This window comes from Megascapheus bottae, chromosome 8 (genome assembly GCF_031878675.1).
Source record: "Megascapheus bottae isolate mThoBot1 chromosome 8, mThoBot2.hap1, whole genome shotgun sequence".
Lineage (NCBI taxonomy): Eukaryota > Metazoa > Chordata > Mammalia > Rodentia > Geomyidae > Megascapheus > Megascapheus bottae.
In genome coordinates, this window is record NC_143516.1 from 19,082,223 (window position 1) to 19,098,575 (window position 16,353).

Here is a 16,353-nt window from a genome sequence, read left to right on the forward strand (position 1 = left end):
CAGTCTTGGTTATCAGCATTCACTGTGATATTGCCTGGGAAGTCCAGGCATCTCCATTTTATCCATGGGCTGAAATTGCCCTGGGGATTTCGGTTCCACCTCATATGAAAAATTCAGAAAATTATATAAAATCACAGCAAGAAAAACTTTGATTCAAAAGTTAATTAAGAGCCCCCTTTAACTTTCCCATACATTTTGTTAAAATGTAATGTGTATGTGTGTGAGTGTGTGTGCATAATCACCTACTTTTTAAAAAAAGCTACCAAGCACAGTTTTCATTTTCACTTAGTCTGGCAAAGTGTTAACTCACAATAAACAAACTACCACGTTACTAAGTAAATACGAACTAGCCAGCTTTTCTTAGAAGTTGTTCTCAGGATGTTCATTGGGTTTGGTTGAGGAAGAGGTACCTAAGTGGCTAGCTCTCTTCAAGCTAAGAACAGACAGCTTGGAATCCATGCCTGACCCCATGCGTACACTTCCTCAGAGGCAGTGTCTTGTCAATCACATTATCCCACCCAACCTTCCTGGCTCCCAGGAACCAACAAATCTCTTATCAGCATAGATTCCCCCTCAGCCCACTTGAAATTTGATACTGTCTTTATTTTCAGTTCTACAATGAAAATGTTGAATTACATGATCTCTTGGCACTTTCTAAAATAGTAATCCACAGTACCGTAACTCCAATGAATGTCATAATGCTTTGGTTAGCTATGTCTTCTACTCATTTAGAAGTAGCCCTCTGTGAGCCCTCTGTCCCATTTCCCTATTATAGTTAAACTATGAAAAAAAAAACCATAAAATGGACCAAGAAGTAAAACATCTCATGTTCTCATCACTTCCCTCCTTCTCTGCTCTCCACAAGAGGAAATGAGGAAGGACCTAAAGAGAGATGAGGAAGAGAGAGTCAGAGTCAAGGGCAAAATTAGGTGAGTGTGGCCCCCAGCCTAGGTTGAGGGTCTCAAACACTAGGCTCCCTGATGGTTTTCTCTGTAGCCTGCTCTGTGTGCTGCCAGCAAGCTGGGGACATCATTTTTACCATTTCCTAGGACAGGAAACAGACGCACAGAGATCCCCCCGGTTGCACCAACAGATATGACAGAGCCAGCAGCAAAGATGATCCTCTCCAAGGACATGTTACACTTAAGTGTTCTGCTGCCCAGTTCTCTGGCTTCTTCTGAGGGTCTGCACTGTCTTACTCATGGAGATGCAGTTTCCTTCCTACCACAGAGCATCAGAGACTTTGCTGCTTGAAACTGTGGGGATGGATGAAAGATCCCACCACTGGTTGGAGCTGGCCATCACCCTGACTTGCTTGAGCAATCCCAGCCCCTAATCTAGATAGCCCCAGGAGTGAGAGTCCAGATGTGATTATCCATAGCCAGGTAATGGGATTTCCATGTAAACAGGTGGGACTCTAGGTCCACATCATAATCCAGTCATGGTGTGAATACTTTTAACTACACCTTTGCTCTGCCTCAGGCCTGTGAACACTCTGCTTTTCATTTAATATTCACTTCAAGGAAATTCTTCTCTCCAATCCTATAATACGCATCTCTTCCCTTGGCTGGAAATGACTTGATGACCTTGACTTTTTCCAAATTTCATCTCTGTTCCTGTTGATCTTAGGTGCATGGGCTAGGATACCTGCCATAGCCACGTGGATCTGGCTTCAGGAAAATGTCATGTTTCTCCTAATAAATTTTTTTTGGCCAGTCCTGGGGCTTGAACTCATGGCCAGGGAGAACTGTCCTTAGACACTTTTTGCTCAAGGCTAGTGATCTGCCACTTGAGCCACAGTGCCATTCCCTGCTTTTTCTGTGTATGTGGTACCAAGGAATTGAAACCCGGGTCTTTGTGCATGCTAGGCAAGCATTCTACCACTGAGCTACACTCCCAGCCCTAAAAATATTTTTAACTTAAAAAAAAAATAACCGTGGGTGGGAGTTTTGCCTAGTGGTAGAGTGCTTGCCTAGCATGCATGAAGATCCAAGTTTGATTCCTTGGTATTATGTATACAGAAAAAGCCAGAAGTGTTGCTGTGGTTCAAGTGGTAGACTGCTAGCCCATTGCTAAACAAAATGATTTCTTTTTTATATCTACAAAGGTGTCAAGGGATTGTGTCACCAAATAAGTAACAAATGAAAACCTGGTAAGAAGACAGACTCAGAGACTGCCATATGTGGATAGGTCTGTAGTCCAACTTTTCACACATTCTAGAATGTTTGGTGTCTTTAGAGGGCTGTGGCACATTCTGATAATAATATGGCTGGTAAAATGCAGAAAGGTGGCAGAATTTTTGTCTGTGAAAGCAATTGAGTCATCACCATAGATTTTAGAGATAAAAATAATTCATAGTTTAGAAATCAACTAATAAGGAAGAAGTTTTAATTTTTAAGTTTTGTAATAGGAAACTTGGGATTTCTTTAAACACAAAGACCCCTTACAGGGTTTTACTTGGTTGGTAGAGAAAGGCCCCAGGGAGTGCTCAGGAGGCCAACATAAGCACTGGCTTCAAACTACACAACTTATTCAAGATTTTCCCTGAAATTAATGCTTAGATAACCAAACCAGAAACCTCAGAAATTACTGCCTTTTCACTGTTTTTCTCTCTACTTATTGTGTAAAGTAGGGTACACTGGTTTTTGAATCACAGTGGCTATCAATCCTTAATTAATGATATGAAGGTAGGGAGAGTCCAAGAAGTCTGACTTAGGAGTGTGGTTGGCCTCCTGGCCTGTCAGGGACTCTCTCTTCATATCTTTCTTGTTTATGTAAATTGACCAGCAAGAAACAAAAGTCAAACTCTTGTTTTGTCCAAAAGAGGGCAGTATCATAAATGTTAACTTATATAGGTCAGACTCTAAAGGCTGAGAACTCTGGACAGGCTTGCCAAGTCTCCAAGCTGGAAATGAGCAGGAGAACCTTCCTGGATTTATTGACTTTGGTCTAGAAGAAAGTCAGTGCCACATGGTTTTGATCACTCTGCAGAGAGATGACACCTATTTTTTTTCTACTTGTCTTTCATCCATCCTCCAGCTGCCTATAGAATGCTTGAGGTGCTCTGGGAGACCAGGTAGAGACAGAACTGTGCTGGCCTTTTCATTTTGGATCAGGAGCTTACCATAGTTTGCATCTCTGCACTTCAGTTTAGTCCTGAAGGAAGCATTAAGTTGACTAATTCCCATAAAATATAAAAGCCCCACTATTAAAAATAGAGTTGGCTGAGAGATTGGCCTAGTGGTAGAGTGCCTACCTAGCATGCGCGAAGACCCAGGTTCAATTCCTCAGTACCACATACATAGGAAAGTGGTGCTGGGGCTCAAGTGGTAGAGCACTAGCCTGAAGAAAGACCAAGGACAGTGCTCAGGCCCTGAGTCCAAGCCCCAGACTGGCAAAACAAAAACAAAACAAAATAGAATTGGCTTGAATTTGAACCACATTGCTTTATTACTTCTGAGATTTGAATTCACTTTAATAAAATGAAGATTTTTGGACAACTAAAAAAAAACCTTAATTTGACAAAAAGCTATGAGATCAATTGGCTAATATCTATGCGTGTATTCGGCCTATAAAATCCTCAAGAATGCAAAAGCACAATTCAAAGAAAGTATTTTTAACAACAAGTTTAATTTCACATGCATAGTATTTTCTCTAAAGATTCTCAAGAATTTCTATTAGGAATAATCGCCCTTTTCATGTGCATTAGAAATAAGTTGTTCTTCTGAGAGCAGAGTCTTTGATGCCTCTAAGAAGGTAACTTTGTTTGGATTCCAAATACCCAGATTCCATGGTTAGCTATATTGTAAATGAATTAGTATCCTTACTATCTTCCAACTTAGACATTTTAGGAACCTGTCATCAACTGATTAAACTAATTTATCTTGTTTTATGGGACTATGAACTGCAACCCAGGCTCATACCTATAACCCTTAGCTACTTAGAAGGTTGAAATCCAGAGAGTTGTATTTCAAGGCTAGTCCATGCAGAAAATTCTTTGAGACTCCAGCTTCAAAATAACCAGCAAAAAACAAGACTGGAGGTGTAGAGCATCCATCTAGAATATGTGAGGTCCTGAGTTCAAACTCTAGTACTAACAAAGAAAACAGATTACAAATATACAAGAAGAGTTACTGTGTTATGCATATATTTAACTTTATAAATTCATTAGAGCAACACCTCATATTTCATTTCCCTTGATCCTTTTCTTATGAATATCCTTTCATAAGAAAGGATACTTTTTTTCTAATCTCACAATTGTCTGGAGTCTGATAAACCATACTCTCCTAGTCCCTAGAGGACAAGATTTGAGAGGCAGGGTCTAAGTGATTAATGAGGTAGAGATCTGAACTTCATAGATATTACTTTCTGGAAGGGCTGACATGTCCTTCTGCATATGTGTTTTGTATTTGCATTGGCAAATACAATTTCCTCAAAACACAAGCACACTTAGCCATTTATAAAAGTGTCTAGAGCAATTTCCCTACTCCACTGGTAGAGGGAACTAGTTAGAACTAAGATTCTATATTCAACAAGACCTGCCCGAAATACTTTCTGCCTAATTCCTTATGGGAGGTGGGGTGGAACCAATCTCACTACTATTACTATAGAAACTCAATACAATTCCTTAAAAAGATAAACTAAGTTTTACACTCTTACTAAAATGTCAGAGAATGATCAGGCAAGTAATGAATAGAATTAGCAAATTTTCTGGCTGTCATTGTTCCTGCCAGGTGCATATTTCTTCATGAATGCTGTGACAGGTGTTCAGTTTTACTGTTCTTTTTTAATTATATTTTTTAAGGCTTTAACTAATACTTTTTAGGGAGAGAGTTGGTAATTGAGTGTAATGGAAGCCTGACTTCAGTTTTCACGTGATTCTGCCAGATATTGCATATGGTGTCTTGGTTCTTCTTTAGTCTCTTTGAATAGAAGTTAAAAGTCTTAGGAAACCAACATTTTCTTCTTTTCTTGGTCTGAATTCACAATTTTGTCACCTTTCCAGTTACCTGCCACTGGACAAAACAATGGGCTTTGGATCCCCCCAAAAGTATGTATCTGTATAATGTATATATGTGTTGTGGCTTTTTTTTTTCTAAATAGCAAGCTTTCCGTGACCAGACCAGTGTCTGTAGTATCCTTGGCATTTCCCTGGCTTTACAAGATGGATCACTAAATACAAAACACAAAAACAAAAAATAAAATAAAGAAAGGAAAAGAGAAGAGAAGAAAAATGCACAGGTTGCATTGCATTCATTCCTTCTTAGTACAAAATTCCAATCCCAATGCTTTCTGGAAATATGAATATGCTTTCCTATGCTCTATGGCCTTTGTTGAGTGCTTGGTTTGTAGAAAAAGGCCCCCGGGAGTGCTTAGGGGGACAATGCGAGCACTGGCTTCAATCTATGCAACTTATTCAAGATTTTCCCTGAATCTAATGCTTGGATAGCCAAACCAGAAATCTCAGAAATCAGTGAATTGACTTTCTTCTCATTGGCTAGAACAGAGTTTACTGACTCCACCTAGTGGCAAGAGTATCTTCTTGGGCACAAGTTTCCCATCCTAAACTCAAGTTCCAAGCTTGAGGAGGGAGAGAGAAAGAGGGCAAGGGAGAGAGAGAGGGTGAGGTCCAGGGCAAGGGAGAAGGAGAGGGACAGGGAGAGGAGGAAGGGGAGGGGGAGGGAGAGGAAGAAGAGGAGAGGGAGGGTGAGGGAGAGGGGAGGGGGAAGGAGAGAAAGAGGGGGAGGGGGAAGGAGAGAAAGAGGGGGAGGAGGAGGGAGAGGAAGAGGGGGAGGGAGAGAGAGAGAGGGAGAGAGAGAGAGAGAGAGAGAGAGAGAGAGAGAGAGAGAGTATTCAGAGTGTTCTAGATCTAAATACTCAGGAATATTCTGAAGGATGTTCAGTAGACTAGCTCAAGGAAAGCCTCTCCATACACTGAGCCAGTTAATAACCGAAAAGCCCTTTCATGACTTTAACTACAAACTGTCTTGAGACTGAGCTCAAGTGTTAAAAGGAAAGACCATTCTCTCAGTCTTTGGCTGCCAAACAATGTGTTGACTCACATTCTTTGATCACTAATTAATAAATTGGGTGTAATAAACTTCCTTTCCTTGCCAAGGCTCTTTTCCTCCTTTTTTTGAGTGGGGTGTTGAAGTAGTCATTTACCTATAGCAGTACAGGCATATTAGCACAGAAATACATCCACATTGCAAAGGAACAATACATTAAAAAACAAAAACAAAACACGGGTCCAGGAATCTGATTTAGTGGTAGAGTGCTTGCCTAGCATGCACAAATACCGGGGTTCGATTCCTCGGCACCACACACATAGAAAAAAGCCAGAAGTGGTATTGAGGCTCAAGGGTAGGGCTCTAGCCTTGAGAAAGTCCAAGGACAGTGCTCAGGCTCTGAGTTCAAGCCCAGGACTGGCAAAAAATATCATGAGCAGAGAGGACTGGAATATACAATGGTATTCTAGTACATTGAGCCCTGACCACCCAAACCCTTTCATTACACTGCAATTTAATTATACTGACTATTTGCAAATCTGTGAGGAATTGGCTGATGATCAAAAAACTATGTTAGTACTTTTGGTTTGGTTTGGTTTGGTTTAGTTTGGTCTGGTTTACTTGAGACAGGGTCTTACTATATAGCTATATAGATCAGCTTGATACTGAATTTGAGATCCTCCTGCCCCAACCCTCTGGGTTCTGAGGTCGCAGGTATATGCTACCATCTCGTGCCTTGAAGTGTCTTTAATCTGAATCAGTGTGCCTGTCTAAGATTAGAATAGTCAAAATGCCAAAACAGCACATAGGATTCTGCCTATCACTGCTTTCTGAATCTCTGAGGCTTGGCTACCTTCACTATCTAACGTCTGTCAGGTGCACTATGCCTCCAGGGTCACTGCTATGGCCTCACCCTGTGTTCCTCAGAAGTTCATACGCTGGAAACTTGGACTTTTAGACCCCCGTGTGGCAATGTCGAAAGGTGGTAGAACCTTTCAGTGTGTGTATGGGACGGGGCGGGGGGGGGGGAGACGGAGGAGGGGTCCTAGTGGAAAGTGAGTAGGCCCTTGGGAGACTCATCCTAGGGAGACTAATGAACTTTTGAGTGAATCTAGGTAGTTCCTATGATAGCAAATTGTATATAAAAACGAGTCAACCTGCCCCCTGAATCCTTTTGTCTTCCTGTGCCACTGTGCCATCTCTTCTGCAAGTAGTTCTGCCGGGGCCCACCGGCAGCAAATTGGGGTTCCTGAAATAGGGGGCAGGGACTGGAAAAAATAGAAGAGATACAAACACATCGGGTCCGGGAGGTCTGCAGCCCAGGTAAAAACTGCCGCCTGGTTTATTGTCAACTCCAGGCTTATATCCCTCCTTGAAACCAGGGAACCTCCAGGTGTTACATTCATATGGTAAATCTCAGGTCATTTAAACAGAATAAGGCCAGAAAACAATAAGACAATAAAGCCATTGTCTGATGCAAATCAAGGTACAGTTTGATTCCACTCTGGCTCCCAACATATCCCCCGTTTTTATTTTAAAAGAAACACAAGTGCAATTTTTACTCTTTCCTATACCTCTAATTTATCCTGTCTCACTTTCCAAAAATGACTCTGGTCCCTTCATCTAAAGAGGATTGATGGGCGGAGATTCAGCTTCTGTGACTTCTTCAAGCTGACTCAGGGGCGTTGTCTCTGTGCTTGACTAGGGACCTTAAGAAGCCTAGCCTGTTTTATCAAGGGGTTGCAAGGATTAGATATCAGGAACAATAATTTGCTCCAAACTAGAGATCATATTTAACATTTAACAACTGCACAAACCATCTTTGGCTACAATAGTGTAACTTACTTAGCACCCATTTGCAAAGGCTTTTTCTTGATTGTCTGGGGAACTAAATCTCTGCAACCTTAACAATGCTTCAGTTGTCAGATCTAAACAGATTAATAGAGACACAAGCCCCAGATCCACAAACTTTCCTGAATTTGTGGCTGGTGTCAAATAAAAAATTCGCTCAATTAGGACTTTAAACTACCCACTATCACAGAAGATTGACAAGTTCCTGCCCAGTTATGAAAGGCATGGGCATTAGTAAGGCATGCTTACAAACTATTCTATGACCTCCCGGCTCTGATTAATTTGAATGGCCAAGCACAAGTGACTCTAAGATCTGACACCATCTCTGCCATCCAAGCAGAGGCTTTCGTGTCCCAGTAGTGTCTCTCCACACAGGGATAAACATCCCATTGACATTTCACTTTGTTGGTTGCTGGATTTGAACTCAGGGTCTGGGCGCTGTCTCTCAGCTCTCCAGCTCAAGGCTAGCACTCTGCCACTGTGAGTCCCGAGCTTGGTGCTTGAGTGCTTCCCCCCAGCTTTTCAGCTCAGAGCTAGCACTCTGCCACTTCGAGCTCCAAAGCAACTCTGTCCCAGCATCCAGCTGGCAGATTAGACACCACAGTCTCACAGGGACTTTGCTTTGCCCAGGCAGGCTCAAAGCTGCGGCTTTCAGATCAATGAGTCCTACAAAAGGCCACTTTACTCCAATTAGAAGCAACAAGGTGGTCAACTCAGAAATAGTCTCTAAGCATGATCTTACCTGGAACTTGGTGAGGGCCAAACTTACATCTGAATGAGGATCTGCTGTCCTTCTCCATGGGCCTGCTGGAGATTGCTATAAAGTAACTTACAAGAGTAAGCTGAAATAGCAATTAAGCAACCATTTTGGTAGTCCTAATTTTCCTTGTTTCTTTTTTTGAAACAAAGCTTTAGGACAACTTTACTTTTAAATTTTGTTCAGAAACCATTTCTAATTTTCTTTAAAACTTTTACACTTTTTAACTTAAACTCTTAACACTTTGGTCTTTATTTGCATTTGAAAAACCTTTAAGGCTAAAGGAATTCCCTTTGCCTCCAGGCCCGCTAGGGCCCAAGGCACTCCCTTTGCCTTTAGAAGAGGCTTTTTGTTTTATTCTGCAGTTTAGATTATTACTGCCTAGAAATCCATCAACAGTTTAAACTCAAATAACAGTTTTTCCCTAATGCAAGAATTACAAACATCAGTGCACCAAAAGTCTAAATCTGGACTTAGTTTCCTTCCCCCCCCCCTTTTTTTCCAACATTTTATCATCAGATTTCCAGTGTCAGTCTGCAAGAAAAGACAGATAGGCAAAGTTTCTGACATTAATGAACAATTTTACATTTAAATCTCTAATACATGTCTCCAAACTTTAAAGGTAATAAATCCCAATTCCCTAATACCTCTTGGTTAAACAGGATACAATGTTTACAATGTAAACAGCTCTAAGTATTACAAAACCAGATTTTTTATTAATGCAGATTTCAGGATCTTTAGAAAAATACTTTTTACCAATTTCTCTTTAACACAATGTAATAATCCTTTGAGACATTGTAAAACATTCAAACCTAATATTTTTCTTGAAGTTTTAAGCTTAGATTTACCCAATTGCCTTTGTGTTTAAGTATAAATTTATCCATTGTTTTATACAGCATGCTGACAATTTAACCTTGAACATGTTCACTCACTCATTCACATACATTCATACTCAAAGATCTTAAAGCGTGCAAATTAATGTCGGCTGTTCATTTTCCGGAAGTTTGTGTCAAGAGAGCTTTGCCAATTTTACTCTTGCAGGTGAGAACCAGGTTCAAAACAAAACTTTTTGCAAGGCAACTTAGCTGGAATTTATTTTTCCAGGGCTTGTTACAACTGCAGACACGGGGAGCGGCCATACTAGGCCCAGAAATGTTCAAATAAATAACAAGGATGTGTGCTTAAGTACGCACAGAAAAACCATAAGGATCCATAGTTAGAACTGGTACCAATTTTAAAGACAAAACTGGACAAGGAAAAATATGTAACACGAACAAGACAGAGAAGCGGAGACTTTTAAATAATCAGACATTGACATATAACAAGAAAATTGGACTCAATCAGATACACTTAACACAAAAAACATGAGCTCAGATGAATGTTTTCACCAAACAGCTATTTTTAGATTTAGACATGTCTTGCTGGTGGGACTCTCAGGTATGCCTTGTTATCGACAAGAAACTCAGAAGGGGGGGGGCAAGGCGTCCCTTGACCACCCAGGCCTCTATTTTAGGCCCACAGTGCACCTTTTTTAAAAAAATAAAATAAAAAAATAAAACAAAACACAGACATACAGAGGGTCGGCCGACTTCTACTTACCTCTGGAGGCCTTTGCTTTTCACCTGGGCATCTTTTACAAAAAAGGTTATTAAGAAGAGGGATGGTAAAGACAAAATAAAAAGAACAATCCTTTATCTCAATAGTATACAATTTGTAAAAGAACAATTGTCACATATTAAATTGTGTAGAGTCAATGAATATGTTAAAAGGTCCCTGCATAATAGTAAAAGGAGGAGAAACACAGCTCATATGAATGTGTGGAACAAGTGGATCAGTAGCAGTCCCAATTGACATGCACAAATAACTCAGGTCCTTCCCACATCGCAGGATGCACCACTGGAGGGTTGGGGGTGTAGGCCCAGTGAGTCGCTGCTTGGATGGCCACTGTCACTCTCCACAATCTGAACCCAGCGTTCAGGCAGCCAGCATGTGAAAAAACACATACATGCCCTCGACCCCAGGTTAGAACAGGATCGGGTCCATGCCAAGCACCAATTAGGGGATCCTTCCACTTTACTAAGGCAAAAGCACACTGCTCTCTTTTTTCCCAGAATCGCTGAGCAGCAGATAAATTATTTAAGTCCAAATTCAAAAAATTTAAAACAAATAAAGCATGATTAAGTATATTCACAGGGGTAGCAGAATACAATTCCCCCTTCTGTATTTTAACAGTTTGATGTTTTAGTAATCCATTAGCTCGCTCCACAATACCCTAATCCTTGTCTCTGTGAGCCAGACTGGGGTTGGAGTGGCTCTGGCCCTCCCTGTACTGCTGGGCCTAGTCCCCCAGAAGGGAGGAGGCCTTGATCAAGCAGCTGCTTAGTAACTTCAGCACTAGGACTAAACAAATACAGTCCCATTTTTTCCATGATATCACGACCCCATAAATTAATTGGCAGATGATCCAGGACAAATGGCTGAAAATGACCAGAGTGCCCTTCCTCATCTCTCCAAGCAAGGATCGCACTGCTCTGCTGTGGGTCAGTTGCATACCCAATTCCCTGTAGGGAAGTCATAGAGGTTGTCAAGGGCCATTGGGCTGGCCAATGTTTTTTAGATATCACAGACACATCTGCTCCAGTGTCTAATATTCCTTGAAAGGGCTTTTCTTGTATAAATAAAGTCATCTCAGGCCTCTCTTGTTTTATGCTTTGTACCCAATAGATATCAGAAGATCTAAATCCTCTCTGTCCACCTGGGGAATTTACCTCCCCGGGAGGTAAAGGCACACGCACTAGCTGTGCTATTTTTTGTCCTGCTGGGATCGATATTACGTGTCTCTGGGCAGAGGCCATAACCTTAATTTCTCCAGTAAAATCCTGGTCAATTATGCCAGGTGTAATTTGTATCCCTTTAAGGGCTGGGCTACTTCGCCCTAACAGCAATCCAGCCACTCCCGGGGGAAGGGGGCCGAAGACCCCCGTGGGGAGAGCTTGTATCCCCATCTCTGGGTTCAATACTGAGCAGGTGGAGGAACAGAGGTCCAATCCTGCACTGCCTGGGGTGGCACGGAAGAGGCCGGAGACTGATTTTGGGGGGTTGTTAGAAGATGTACTTGTGGCTGAGAAGAGGGAGGGACTGCCCCATAGTTTTGTGGGGCCAGGGGCTGGCCCCTTCTCCAGTTTCCTGAAAATGGGTGGCCATTGCGATTTGTTGCTGACTTGCAATCTTTAGCCCAGTGCTTCCCTTTACCATAGCGTAGACATGTGCCAGGTGATGTTTCTTTCTCTAACTTGGCCTGGCATGGGCATTGCGTCATCCAATGTCCTATTTGTCCACAAGAGAAGCAACGCCCTGGGGGTCTAGCAGCCCGAGAATGCCATTGGCCCCGATATTTTATAAATCCAGTAACAGTCTTTCCTTGAGGAGTGGCGGCTAATGTGAGGCCTTGTGTATGGGAGGGTCCTATATCAGCACACAGTGTAATATAGTCTGTGATTCCTCCCTTATTCCTATGGGGTCTGATGGCCGCCTGACAGGCGGTGTTGGCATTTTCATAGGCTACTTGTTTAACCCTGCTTGCGTTCTCATCTTGTCCTAGGCGGTCTGCGGTCTCCATTAATCGAGACACAAATTCCTGATAAGGTTCATCAGGTCCCTGTCTAATTTCAACTAGATTTTCAGTACAGTTAGAATTTGGTAATTTTTTCCAAGCCTCTTTCGCCGCTGCATTTATTTGTATGTAGGCTTCCATTGAATAGTCCAATTGATCTTTGGTATTTCTATAGGTTCCCTCTCCTACCAATTGATCAAAAGTATAAGGCAGATTCTCAGCCCTTTTTGCTTCAAGTATAGCTTGACAGTGTTTAGTAAATGCTGTTGTCCATAATAAGTAATCTCCCCCACTAAGGCATGCTCTGGCAAGCTGCTTCCAGTCATTTGGGCATAAAATGTCAGTACACATGGACTCCACTGCTACTTGAGTAAAAGGGGCAGTTGGTCCATATTGGGAACAGGCACTCTTTAAGTCCCGTAATAGTTTAAAAGGAATAGGTCGATGGTATACTTGTTCATCATGATTAACTAAAATGAGGAAGCATCGAGGCCCTGAAATATCTTCCCTCCTTTTAGCAGCCTGAGCCAAGTTTAGTTGGGATGCACTGTGCCTGGTTGTAGTGCCTGTTAGGAGGCACTTGTTGCTAGGACCTTTAGACATGCATAAAAGTTGAGAAGGGGGTTGGGGCTGCAAGGCTGCAGCCGGAGGCAGTGGCAATAGTGGGTAAGGATTAGATTCCACCGAGATTGTGGCCGGGGGTTCATATCTATTTCCTACTTCTGGGGGGGATCTCTGCACTATCCCCGACTTAGATAGTAGATGGAGGATTTCTTCTAACTTCTTCTCCACCGTAGCCAGCCGGTCCTCATCAGATCTTTCCTTCCTGTTATCCAAACCTGAACTCTTATACTCGATATCTGCTGGCTGTTCCCTTCTCAAAATCTCACTTAGATTCTCTCGGGCTGCAGCATACGGCTCAGCCTCAGGTTTCTCAGAAGGGTTCTTTAATTCAAGATTAAGTTCAACATTCTCATTTTGAAGATCTAAGCATTCATTTACTAAATTCCATAAAGTAATAGTCTCTGCTGGGGTCTTTTCAGGGCCATAAACACTATAATAATCTTGAATTCCTTTCCCTATCCTCGGCCAGGTTTCTAAATTTAGGGATTCCTCCTCTGGAAACCACAGGCATGCCTCCTCAACAAACTGTAGGAAGCTCTCAAGCTGCCCTTGTCCCACCCGCGTTCCTGTCCCACCCGCGTTCCGTGGGCTTCAAGTATGCCTCTTAGGTACATATAGCCTGCGGCCATTAACTTGACCCATAATTTTTACTCTGGACAATACAGCCTCCTGCTCTCTCACTCTCTTAAAATCCTATCCTAATAGTCCTACGATGCGTCACTCACCACAGCGGGGTCCTCCACCTTCGTCCCAGATTTTCAGGGTCCCTGTTCGGGCGCCACTTGCCGGGGCCTACCGGCAGCAAATTGGGGTTCCTGAAATAGGGGGCAGGGACTGGAAAAAATAGAAGAGACACAAACACATCGGGTCCAGGAGGTCTGCAGCCCAGGTAAAAACTGCTGCCTCGTTTATTGTCAACTCCAGGCTTATATCCCTCCTTGAAACCAGGGAACTTCCAGGTGTTACATTCATATGGTAAATCTCAAGTCATTTAAACAGAATAAGGCCAGAAAACAATAAGACAATAAAGCCATTGTCTGATGCAAATCAAGGTACAGTTTGTTTCCACTCTGGCTCCCAACATAGTTCCCTGTCAGAATTATGACATAGCCAGTGAATAGAAACCTCAACAGAATTCAAACAGATGGGACTGCCTGAACTTTCATCCTCTGAAACTGTGAGCCAAATAACCCTCACTTATATACATATTCTAGCCTTGTGTATTTTTATATAGTAACAGAAAACAGAATAATATAGAAGTGGTTTGTTTTTCACAAATTCTATTAGTGCAATACCCTCATCACTGGAGTTCTCACAAGAGGCAAGAACACTGCTTAGCGGCAGCAAGTCAACTTAGAAGCCACTAGGAAATACCAATATCTGACCACAGACCCCTTTATGACTGGATGATTTTGAAGCTCTTAGATACAAGGCTTTAATGGCAAATACACTTGTACTGAGCTTACAAACCAATACTCATATGTTTGTCTTATTTTGTAGTAAGCTATACCTTTCTAGTTCTGTGGATTGATTTTTGGATCTAAGTTCTAGGGGATTTTTGGCATTTTATTTCATATTATTTATTGCTTGTTACCTTTATTACTGACAGTGTCAATGAAAACAATAATTGAGTGAATTAAATGCAATACTTTTGGATTCTATCTCCACAACTGCCATAGGGAAAAGGTAACAACATTGAAGCTTAAGTAGAGCCGATTAGTTACATCATCCCTGTCAAACCAACTTGAGTGTTCTAATTTTTTTTCAATTTTGTTTTATGTTTTTGTCAGTTAAGTCTTGAACTTAGGGCCCGGGAGCTGTCCTTTAGCTTTTTCACTCAAAGTTAGCATTCTACCACTTTCAGCCACAGCACCACTTCTGGTTTTCCTGGAGTTAATGGGAATAAGAGTCTCACCGACTTTCCTGTCTGGGCTGGCTTTGAACCAGCCTCAGATCTCAGCCTCCCAAGTAGTTAGGATTACAGGCATAAGCCACGGGCACTCAGCTGGAAAGTACCAATTCCATTAAACTAATCCACGTCCTTGCTAAGTTGGTATATTTGTCTTCTGAGCACCAATGCCAACTTTCCATTAGCAATCAAAGATGTGATCCATGTGCTACATAAATCTCTTCAGGTAACTTTAAAAAATGTGAAAGAGGAATGAATCTCAAAGAAAGGAGGCCTCATTAGAGGCTTCCACCCTGGCTGGCAGAGCCACCTCAGTGCAAACACCAACATGTCCATCCACACCAATAGCTCATCCTCCTCCCCTTTGGTTTCAAGGATGTTGTGGGGTATGACATTGTACCATGCCCAAATCTGTATCCATCCATCAAGGCAAAGAACTCCATCCAGATGGACGTGCTCTAATGAACCAGAAATCACATGTCTCCCCAGAACCAACATGCCTTTACCTCCTGCCTTTCCTGTCAGTACATCGTCCTAGGATTTACCTGTTAGTAACATCAAGCATGTCAATTTACAGTGTGCAGAGTCTAAATCCATATGAAATGTGCTTCCATTTTCATTTTGGGGGAAGTTCCAGCTCTCATGCTGTGGGCTCTTTATCATGAATGTCCACCCATCTCTTCAGACTACTAAGAGATCTCTTTCTCTGTTTTCTCCCTAATTTGCCTAGGCACAAAGAGCAAACCACCTTTAATAAGCTCCATTTGATCAGTTCCATCATTTGCAAAGATTCCCAATAAATCTTGAACTTTCATTGACTTGCCTTTCTCTCTCTGAACAGTCCTGTCTAGAAAGACTACAGTGTATTGGGGGCGGGGGAGAGGAGCGGGGCGGGGGAGGGGAGGGAACGCCTGGTTGGTGAGGTTTAGAGCTTTCTCTCTGAAATCTGTTAACATTACATCATCTGCCCCAGGCAGTGGTAAATTGCTTCCTTGTGTTTCTTGCTCAAGTAAAACTTAACTCCCCCTCTCCTTGTAATTTCCCTTCATATTTTCGTAATATTGAGTTTTGCATCTTTTTCAAGTCTTGGCTTATTCTGGGCGGTAGCCTTTCTGACACTTTAAGCTCATAATTGTGTGCTAAGTGAAGGTTTGTCCCACAATTCTGCATAGACTGCTCATTAATAAGTCAGATAAAAATCCCAGCATCAAGAGAAAATGTGTTATCTGTCTGATCTCTTTCCATTTCTGAACAAATCAACCCCCTCTGTATTAAATTCAAAATTCACAACACATGAAATCACTCTTCTGAGAACTTCCTTGTAGTACCACCTTCCTTTGTTTTATAGGCAAAGAAACACGTTCCCTTGGGAGGGAGTGATAGAAGGGATGACATTCAACAAGTTGTGTGGTACTCACAACCTGACACAATGAATTGAAACCCCTTTGTATAACTACTTAAGGATAATTTTAAAGAAGAAAAAAAGAGAAACATCTTCCAGGTCTTTCTGACACTGCACGGCATGCAGTATCATGCATCACCCCAGTGCTTCTGATTTTAAGTTAAAGACTATGTATAGCAGATAATGGTC